General features: G+C 27.0%; 1 long non-coding RNA gene across 1 annotated transcript; it reads right to left on the bottom strand.

Moving 5' to 3' along the window:
- Positions 1–6,092: 6,092 nt before the first annotated feature.
- On the bottom strand, positions 6,093–9,560 carry LOC124187939. Its single transcript, XR_006872202.1, has 3 exons — positions 9,496–9,560; positions 8,503–8,507; positions 6,093–6,102 (listed from the first exon to the last, which is right to left on the bottom strand). It is a non-coding gene; the product is annotated as an uncharacterized LOC124187939 (long non-coding RNA).
- Positions 9,561–11,570: the final 2,010 nt, after the last annotated feature.

Raw genomic sequence — 11,570 nt, forward strand, 5'->3', positions numbered from 1 at the left:
TTATATTTAATTATGTGAATGTGTAATATATATACAAATGAATGGATTTATATTTAATTATATTATTGTATAATATACAAATATATATAGATATATATTATGATTTTTAATTTACTTTCAGAAAAAGAGAAATTCGAAAAGAAGAAATTTTTTCACTATGGATAAATTTATTAAGAATCGATATAATTATCCAAAAAATCCTACGTATTTTCAAGATATTTGCTCACATAATGATTGAATATAAATAATATCTGTTAGGGACAATAATTTATTCAAATCTATTATTTGCTGATTTTATTGAATGATTTAACTGAATTACCTCCATTTATATCCAATTAAATTGATGAATAATATACATATATATACATACGTACACATATAATGATATACATATATATATATACATATATACGTATATATACATATATATATACATATATACATATATATGTACATATCTATACACATATATATATATATACATATATACATATGTATTTTAATTTTGAATTTACTTCTGTAAAAAAAAAAAATTTTTAAAAAAAAATTTTTTTTGGTTAATTCAATTCATTAAAAATGAACATAATTATTCAAAAAATCCTACTCGTTTTTTAATTATTTGCTCACATATGAATCGAATTTAGAAACATTATTTTTTCGAAAAATATTTCATACAATCAATTATGTCCTTTTTTTATCAAATTATTTGACATAATTACCTCTATTTATATTTAATTATACGGATGTATAATATATATACAAATAAATGTATTTATATTTAATTATATTATTTTATAATATACAAATATATATAGATATATATTATGATTTTCAATTTACTATTAGAAAAAGAGAAATTCGGAAAGAAAAAATTTTTTACAATGTATAAATTCATTAAAAATTAATATGATTATTCAAAAAATCCTACGTATTTTGGAATTATTTGCTCACATAATAATTGAATATAAATAATATCTGTTAGAAAGAATAATTCATTCAAATCAATTATTTCCTTATTTTATTAAATTATTTAACTTAATTACTTCCATGTAAATTCAATTATATTAATGTCTAATACATATATGAATAAATGTATTTATATTTGATTATATTAATGTATAATATTGAAATATATACATACATATATTATGATTTTTCATTTGCTTTGTAAAAAGAGAAATTTGAAAAAAAAAATATTTTTCACAGTAATTAAATTCATTAAAAATAGATATAATTATCCAAAAAATCGTACGTATTTTCAAATTATTTGCTCACATAATGATTAAATATAAATAATATCTGTTAGAAAAAATAATTCATTCAAATCAATTATTTGCTTATTTCATTGAATTATTCAACTTAATCACCTCCATTTGTATCCAATTAAATTAATGAATAATATACAATAATATACATACGGACATGTATAATAATATACATATATATACATATATATATATATATACATATATATACACATATATACATAAATATGTATATATACATATATAGATATACATATATATTATAATTTTGAATTTACCTCTGAAAAAAAAAGGAATTTTTGAAAAAAAAATTTTCTCCTTGTTAATTAAATTCATTAAAAATAAATATAATTATTTGAAAAATACTACTTATTTTTTGATCATTTGCTCACATATAAAGCGGAATGATAATATTATTCATTAGAAAAAATAATTTATTCAATCAATTATGTCCTTTTTTTATCAAATTATTTGACATAATTACCTCCATTTATATTCAATTACATGAATGTATAATATATATACAAATAAATGTATTTATATTTGATTATATTATTGTATAATATACAAATATATATGAATATATATTTTGATTTTCAATTTACTTTCAGAAAAAGAGAAATTCGAGAAGAAAAAATTTTTTTACAATGGATAAATTCATTAAAAATTATTATAAATATTCAAAGAATCCTATGTATTGTCGAATTATTCGCTTACATAATAATTAAATATAAAAAATATCTGTTAGAAAAAATAATTCATTTAAATCAATTATTTCCTTATTTTATTAAATCATTCAACTTAATTACTTCCATGTAAATTCAATTATATTAATGTCTAATACATATATAAATGAATGTATTCATATTTGATTATATTAATGTATAATATTGAAATAAATACTTATATACTTCTCGCAAAAATTAAGGAAACAACAAAATTTTCGCAATTTTTTGGTGATTTTCAACAGGCTGTATTTCAGTGAAAAATGGTCGTGCAAGAAATAAAAAAACAAAGCTTTTGAAGCTTGAAGACTCTAGTTTTCGAATTTTTTGGTTAAAAATTTTCCGAAGCACTATTAGCCATGCAATCTTTGGATAAAGCACGAAGAAAAAATTTTCAAAATTTTTTACATTTTTTTTTTCACTCTACGGGCATGGAAAAATTTTTCCGAGCTGAACCAATGCATAGGTCGCATAGCCTGTTTATTCAGCTTCAAGATGCTTTTTTTTAAACCTCGATACGACCATTTGTCTTCGAGATATCGAATTTTGAATGCCAAACGATCCTTTTTCACTCAACTGCCGATATCTCTGGAACCACTGGTCGCACAGCAAGCCGAAGGGCAGTTTCTTTTTCTGCAGAAAATTTGCTACAAAAATCTGTCAAGGTTGATGTCAAAAAAAATTTTTTTCCACCTGTACCGTTAACGTGAAAAAAGGGCAAAAAAATGCCATTTTGCCTTTTTTTGGATAATCGACTGTATCTTCGTCAATATTGTGGGAAGAGCTTAGGTTAGAAGAAAATTTTACAGCCTAATGTACCCCAAATGTCCCCCTGAATCGGTAGATCGATCGGTTCAGCGGTTTTCCTGGACCGATTGATTGAAATTTTGAAAAAATTAAGGGAACAAGGTTTTTGTTTCTTAAGAAATTTTTGGATAATCGACTGTATCTTCGTCAATATTGGGAGGGAAAGCTTAGGTTATAAGAAAATTTTACAGCCTAATGTACCCCAAAGGTCCCCCTAAATCGGTAGATCGATCGGTTCAGCGGTTTTCCTGGACCGATTGACTGAAATTTTGAAAAAATCAAGGGAACAAGGTTTTTGTTTCTTAAGAAATTTTTGGATAATCGACTGTATCTTCGTCAATATTGGGAGGGAAAGCTTAGGTTATAAGAAAATTTTACAGCCTAATGTACCCCAAAGGTCCCCCTAAATCGGTAGATCGATCGGTTCAGCGGTTTTCCTGGACCGATTGACTGAAATTTTGAAAAAATCAAGGGAACAAGGTTTTTGTTTCTTAAGGAACCTTGTTCTCTTAATTGTGTCAAAATTTCAATCAATCGGTCCAGGAAAACCGCTAAACCAATCGATCTACCGATTTAGGGGGACATTTGGGGTACATTAGGCTGTAAAATTTTCTTCTAACCTAAGCTCTTCCCACAATATTGACGAAGATACAGTCGATTATCCAAAAAAAGGCAAAATGGCATTTTTTTGCTCTTTTTTCACGTCAACGCTACAGGCGGAAAAAATTTTTTTTTGACATCAACCTTGACAGATTTTTGTAGGAAATTTTCTGCAGAAAAAGAAACTGCCCTTCGGCTCGCTGTGCGACCAGTAGTTCCAGAGATATCGGCAGTTGAGTGAAAAAGGATCCTTTGGCATTCAAAATTCGATATCTCGAAGACAAATGGTCGTATCGAGGTTTAAAAAAAAGCATCTTAAAGCTGAATAAACAGGCTATGCGACCTATGCATTGGTTTAGCTCGGAAAAATTTTTCCATGCCCGTAGAGCGAAAAAAAAAATGTAAAAAATTTTGAAAATTTTTTCTTCGTGGTTTATCCAAGGATTGCATGGCTAATAGTGCTTCGAAAAATTTTTAACTAAAAAATTCAAAGACTAGAGTCTTCAAGCTTCAAAAGCTTTGTTTTTTTATTTCTTGCATGACCATTTTTCACTGAAATACAGCCTGTTGAAAATCACCAAAAAATTGCGAAAATTTTGTTGTTCCCTTAATTTTTGCGAGAAGTGTATACGTTATGATTTTTCATTTGCTTTGTAAGAGGAGAAATTTGAAAAAAAAAATTTTTTTTCACAGTAATTGAATTCATTAAAAATAGATATAATTATTCGAAAAATCCTAAGTATTTTTTCATCGTATGCTTACATATTAATTAAAATATAAATATTATTCTTCAAGAAACATAATTTATTCAAATCAATTATTTGCTTATTTTATTGAATTATTTGCCATAATTACCTCCATTTATATCCAATTGAATTAATGAATAATATACATATATATACATACGTACATATATAATAATATACATATATATACACATATATACATATATATATACATATATAAATATATATATACATATATATATATATATATATATATATATATGTGTGTGTGTGTGTGTGTGTATATATATACATATAGAGATGTTTATATATTTTAATTTTGAATTTACTCCTGAAAAAAAAGAAATTTTTGAAAAAAAATTTTTTCTTCGTTAATCAAATTCATTAAAAATAAATATAATTATTCAAAGAATCCTACTTATTTTTTTATCATTTGCTCACATATGAATCGAAATGAGAATATTATTCATTAGACAAATAATTTATTCAATCAATGATGTCCTTTTTCTATCAAATTATTTGACGTAATTACCTCCATTTATATTTAATTATATAAATGTATGATATATATACAAATAAATGAATTCATATTTAATTATATGAATGTATAATATACAAATACATATATGTATATATATATATATATATATATCATGATTTTCAATTCACTTTTAGAGAACGAGAAATTTGAAAAACAAAAAAATTGTTCCCAATAATTAAATTCATTGAAAATTAATATGACTATTCAAAAAATCCTTCGTATTTTTTAATTATTTGCTTATGTAATAATTAAAATATAAATATCATCCGTTAGAAATAATAATTTATTTGAATCAATTATTTCCTTATTTCATTAAATTATTCGACCGGATTACCTCCATTTCCATTCAATTATATCAATGTATAATATACATGTATATACATATAAACATATATACATATATGATATATGATATATGATGATATACATATATATATATATATATATATATATATATATATATATATATATATATATATATATATATATATATATATATATATATATATATATATATTATAATTTTGAATATACTTCTGAAAAGGAAGGAAATTTTTGAAAAAAACATTTTTTCTTCGTTGATTCAATTCAATAAAAATAAATATAATTATTCAAAAAATATTACATATTTTTTAATTATTTGCTCGCATATTAATTGAAATGAAAATATTATTCATTAGAAAAAATAATTATTTCAATCAATTATGTCCTTCTCTTATCAAATCATATGACATGATTACCTCCATTCATATTTAATTATACGAATGTCTAATATATATACAAATGAATGTATTTATATCCAATTATATTATTGTATAATATACGAATATATATGTATATATATATATATATATATATATATATATATATATATATATATATATATATATATATATATATATTATGATTTCTCATTTACTCTTAGAAAAAGAGAAATTGGAAAAAAAAACTTTTTTTACAAAAATCAAATTCATTAAGAATAAATATAATCATTCAAAAAATCCCACCTGTTCTCTCATTATTTGCTCACATAATCATTGAAATATGAATATCATCAGTCAAGAAAACAAATTAATTTGAATCAATTATTTCCTCATTTTATTCAATTATTTAACCTAATCACCTCGATTTACATTTAATCATATTAATGTATATTATACATATATATACATATATACATATTTAATAATATACATATATATCTCTCTATCTAATAAAAAAGTTTCAAACAAATGAACGTGGAAAAAGATTATATTAACAATAGTAAAAAAAAGATTACAATAACAATAGTATACGCATGAAGTTGGCAGTGGGGTGAGATCCCGAAAACAAAACAAAAAGCATCTAGCAAACCCTTTGACAGCTGTCATCGGCTGTTTATGACAGTCTTTGACAAATATCTTTATAGGTATCTGTTTCTGACGCGCAAAAAATGAACATGCAAACGAAAATTATCAAGATCATTCCCTACGGGAATTGTCTTTTTCGCGCGTTGGCGTATTGTGTATACGGCACTCAAGATCGACACGCAGAGGTGAGACTGAGTATCGTTTCAAATATAGTGGATAATTGGTCTACATTTGCGGGTCTTATTACAGATAATGAGTCAAACGGTGCCGTGATTAGGTCACCTGGTGATTACAAATCACATACGAATAAAAATGGAATATACGGGGGAGAAGCAGAATTAGCTGCAGCTGCGGACATTTTTAAGATATGTTTAATCGTGTATCGCGAAGAACAAATTCATCCACACCGGATCGGATCACAAAATGAAACATAATTCTCGCTACGCTTCACCGGCGACGGAGACAGTGGACACTTTGATGTCTTGCAGAACCAAAATAAAATTCAGATAGTGAGTAATAAGTATGAAAAGTAACAATCAAATAATAGTAAATCTAAATATATCACCAAACAGTCAAAAGGACAGCCAGGAATTAAGATGACAATGGAGAAAGAAGTTTCAAGCAGCAGACAAGGCGATGAAGATGGTGGATGGTCGGAAGTATCACAAAAGAAATAGGAAAATAAAATTGTAAGTGCGAAGAAGCAAATAAGCCATAGAATAATATCCATCAAATATTCCTTTAACCAGGCAAGAGGACGACCAGGATCTATGTTAACCACAAGAGAAAGAGGTGTTTCACGGAGTGAACAGCAACACAAATATAGAGAAAAAAATAATATAAAGAAGATGATTTTGGAGAATAACGGGCGGAGCGGTAGCAAAAATAATTCAGCAAGTCAAGGAGATAGATCGATATCAATAGAGAAGGAACACTATTTTTCAACCAACGAATGGAAGCTTAGATAGATGAAAAAAAGAAAAGTAAGCACAGAAGGAATTGAAGTGGACAGCAAGTGCAGACCTGTCATCAAATCAACATGAAGGAATTCGCCTGTCTACTAGACAATGCGTAAGGAAATAGTGAGGCGCGAAGCGCCGAACAACGAGGCGCGCAGCGCCGAGTGCCCGAGGCGCGCAGCGTCGAGATGGGGTGAGCGCGCGAAGCGCGCTGGGGCGAAGCCCCTAGTATATATATAATATAATTTTGAATTGACTTTAACAATATTTTTTTACAATAAAGGAATTTGTTGAAAATAAATATAGTTATTGAAAAGATCCTGAATATTTCCTAATTATTTGCTCACATATTAATTGGAATAAAAATATTATTGATTAAGAGAAATAATTTATTCAATCAATTATTCCCTTTTTTTATTCAATTATTTGACATAATACCTCCATTCGTATATAATTATATGAATGTATAATATACGTACAAATGAATGTATTTTTGTTCAATTATATTGATGTACTAGGGGCATCGCCCCTGCGCGCTTCGCGCGCTCACCCCATCTCCACGCTGCGCGCCTCGGGCACTCGGCGCTGCGCGCCTCGTTGTTCGGCGCTTCGCGCCTCACTATTTCCTTACGCATTGTCTAGTAGACAGGCGAATTCCTTCATGTTGATTTGATGACAGGTCTGCACTTGCTGTCCACTTCAATTCCTTCTGTGCTTACTTTTCTTTTTTTCATCTATCTAAGCTTCCATTCGTTGGTTGAAAAATAGTGTTCCTTCTCTATTGATATCGATCTATCTCCTTGACTTGCTGAATTATTTTTGCTACCGCTCTGCCCGTTATTCTCCAAAATCATCTTCTTTATATTATTTTTTTCTCTATATTTGTGTTGCTGTTCACTCCGTAAAACACCTCTTTCTCTTGTGGTTAATATAGATCCTGGTCGTCCTCTTGCCTGGTTAAAGGAATATTTGATGGATATTATTCTATGGCTTATTTGCTTCTTCGCACTTACAATTTTATTTTCCTCGTTCTTTTGTGATACTTCCGACCATCCACCATCTTCATCGCCTTGTCTGCTGCTTGAAACTCCTCCTTTCTCCACTGTCATCGTAAATCCTGGCTGTCCTTTTGACTGTTTGGTGACATATTTAGATTTACTATTATTTGATTTTTACTTTTCGTACTTATTACTCAGTATCTGAATTTTATTTTGGTTCTGCAAGACATCAAAGTGTCCACTGTCTCCGTCGCCGGTGAAGAGTTGCGAGAATTGTGTTTCATTTTGTGATCCGATCCGGTGTGGATGAATTTGTTCTTCGCGATACACGATTAAACATATCTTAAAAATGTCCGCAGCTGCAGCTAATTCTGCTTCTCCCCCGTATATTCCATTTTTATTCGTATGTGATTTGTAATCACCAGGTGACCTAATCACGGCACCGTTTGACTCATTATCTGTAATAAGACCCGCAAATGTAGACCAATTATCCACTATATTTGAAACGATACTCAGTCTCACCTCTGCGTGTCGATCTTGAGTGCAGTATACACAATACGCCAACGCGCGAAAAAGACAATTCCCGTCGGGAATCATCTTGATAATTTTCGTTTGCATGTTCATTTTTTGCGCGTCAGAAACAGATACCTATAAAGATATTTGTCAAAGACTGTCATAAACAGCCGATGACAGCTGTCAAAGGGTTTCCTAGATGCTTTTTGTTTTGTTTTCGGGATCTCACCCCACCGCCAACTTCATGCGTATACTATTGTTATTATAATCTTTTTTTACTATTGTTATTATAATCTTTTTCTACGTTCATTTGTTTGAAACTTTTTCATTAGATAGAGAGATAATATACAAATATATATACTTATATATATATTATGATTTTTAATTTAATTTTAGAAAAAGAGAAATTTGAAAAAAAAAAAAATTTTTCACAACAAATAAATTCATTGAAAATAAACATCATCATTCAAAAAATCCTACGTATTTTTTATTTATTCGCGCACATTATCATTAAAATAAAAATATTATCAGGTAAAGAAAATAATTTATTCAAATCAATTATTTCCTTATTTTATCAAATCATTTAACCTAATCACGTTTATTTATATTCAATTATATCAATGTATAATATACATATATAGACATGTATACATGTATAATAATAAACATATATATATAGTAATTTTGAATTTACTTTTGATAAAATATAAACTTTCGGATAAAAATTTTTTTTCACAATAATGAAATTCATTAAAAATAAATATAGTTATTGAGAAGATCCTGAATATTTTCTAATTATTTGCACACTATTGATTGGAATAAAAATATTATTGATCAGGAAAAATGATTCATTTAATCAATTATTCCTTTTCTTCATCAAATTATTTGACATTATACCTCCATCTATATTCAATTATATTATTGTATAATATATATATGAAAAAAGTCTATTTATATTCAATTATAATAATGTGTAATATTCAAATATATACATATATATGAGGGTGGTCGTTAAAAATTAAAATCTTTGCGGCGCCCGAAAAAATCCTTCCTTCTGATGAGAACTTACGGGAAAAATTTTGCTTTCGCGATTTAAACAAAAATAACACGCGCCGACCGCCAGTTGAAGTTAATTTTTCGATCAAATTATAGTTTTTTTTTTAAATTCGTCACAGTATTCAAGTTTGGGTAAAAATCATTAATAATTGATTATAATTGTTAATAATTACATAACTTGCTACTTATTCTGAAATAAGAACACATTCTTGAAACTTCACTTATCGCTTTGAGCAGGCCTTGTGAAGGTACAGTATTTTTTTCAGATTCTTCAATCATGTCCTACATCGTGAAAATGACTCTGAAATAACGCCGCGACGCCACCGCAGGGCAGCGGTGGACGGCAACCGGCCGCCCGCCATTACGTAGAGACTCGGCGCGCCGCAATTTCATGCGCATCGACACCTTTAATGATTTTTTACTCGAAAACGAAGGAAAACACCCCTCTGGAATTGATTCACAAGTTGTTGTACAGTTCAAGAAACATGTCGGAATTTTAAAAAAATTTTTTGATCATGTCAGTCACTGTTTTAAAAATCTTTGAGAAATTAATTGTTGAATGAACAATTGATGACAACTTTTTTTACCATTTCGTATTTTTTTTTAAATTCTATGGAGCTTTCCGCGTAATTTGAAAGAAAAATACATATTGTATATAATTGTTTGCCACAGTTATGAATTTTTGAAAAAAATGGGAGTCTAATTTGTTATTGTTAATTAAAAATCGAATTTTGCATTATGACATTCGCGCTTTGGCACAAAAATCTAACTCCTCACACACAATCCACATGCCAAATTAAAAAAATATCTGAGAGATGACTGATCCGGTTGACGCGGAAGAGCCCATATATATGTATTAGGATTTCTCATTTACTTTTGAGAGAAAAGAATTTGAAAAAAAAAAAAATTTTTTTACCATCATTGAATTCATTAAAAATAAATATAATTATTCAAAAAATCCTACGTTTTTTTTAATTATTTGCTCACATAATAATTAAGATATAAATAATATCCGTTAGGAAAAATAATTTATTCAAATCAATTATTTCCTTATTTTATTGAATTATTCGACTTAATTACCTCCATTTATATTCAATTATATCAATGTATAATATACATAGATATACATATATACATATATAATGATAAACACATATATATATATATATATATATATATATATATATATATATATTATAATTTGGAATTGACTTCTAAAAAAAAAAAGAAATTTTTGAAAAAAAAATTTGTTTTACGATAATTAAATTCATTAAGAATAAATATAATTACTCAAAAAATCCCATGTATTTTTTAATTATTCGCTTACATAATAATTAAAATATAAATAATATCCGTTAGGAAAAATAATTCATTCAAATCAATTATTTCCCTATTTTATTAAATCATTTAACTTAATTGCCTCCATGTGAATTCAATTACATTAATGTATAATGCATATATGAATAAATGTATTTATATTCGATTATATTATTGTATAATATTCAAATATATACATAAACATATATTATGATTTTCCATTTGCTTTTAAAAAAAGAGAAATTTGGAAAAAAAAAATTTTTTTCACAGTAATTAAATTCATTAAAATTAGATATAATTATTCGGAAAATCCTAAGTATTTTTCAATTATATGCTCACGTAATAATGAAAATATAAATATTATTCGTTAAGGAAAATAGTTTATTCAAATCAATTATTTGCTTATTTTATTGAATTATTCAACTTAATCACCTCCATTTATATTCAATTATATTGATGGATAATCTACATATATATAAATCTCGTGTCACAATGTTTCACCTTAATGGACACCTCAACCACTTGACCGATTATAATAAAATACGCACACCATGTGCAGTTCGATCCAACTTGAGAAATAGGATAGTTTAAATCTCAAATTATAGTCGCAATTTCAATTTATTGCTAATTATTTGTCTTTTATTATTTCACAGTCACAATTATCTGTTAACTCCAAATGATTCTAACAGATGTC

This window comes from Neodiprion fabricii, chromosome 1 (genome assembly GCF_021155785.1).
Source record: "Neodiprion fabricii isolate iyNeoFabr1 chromosome 1, iyNeoFabr1.1, whole genome shotgun sequence".
Taxonomy (NCBI): Eukaryota; Metazoa; Arthropoda; class Insecta; order Hymenoptera; family Diprionidae; genus Neodiprion; species Neodiprion fabricii.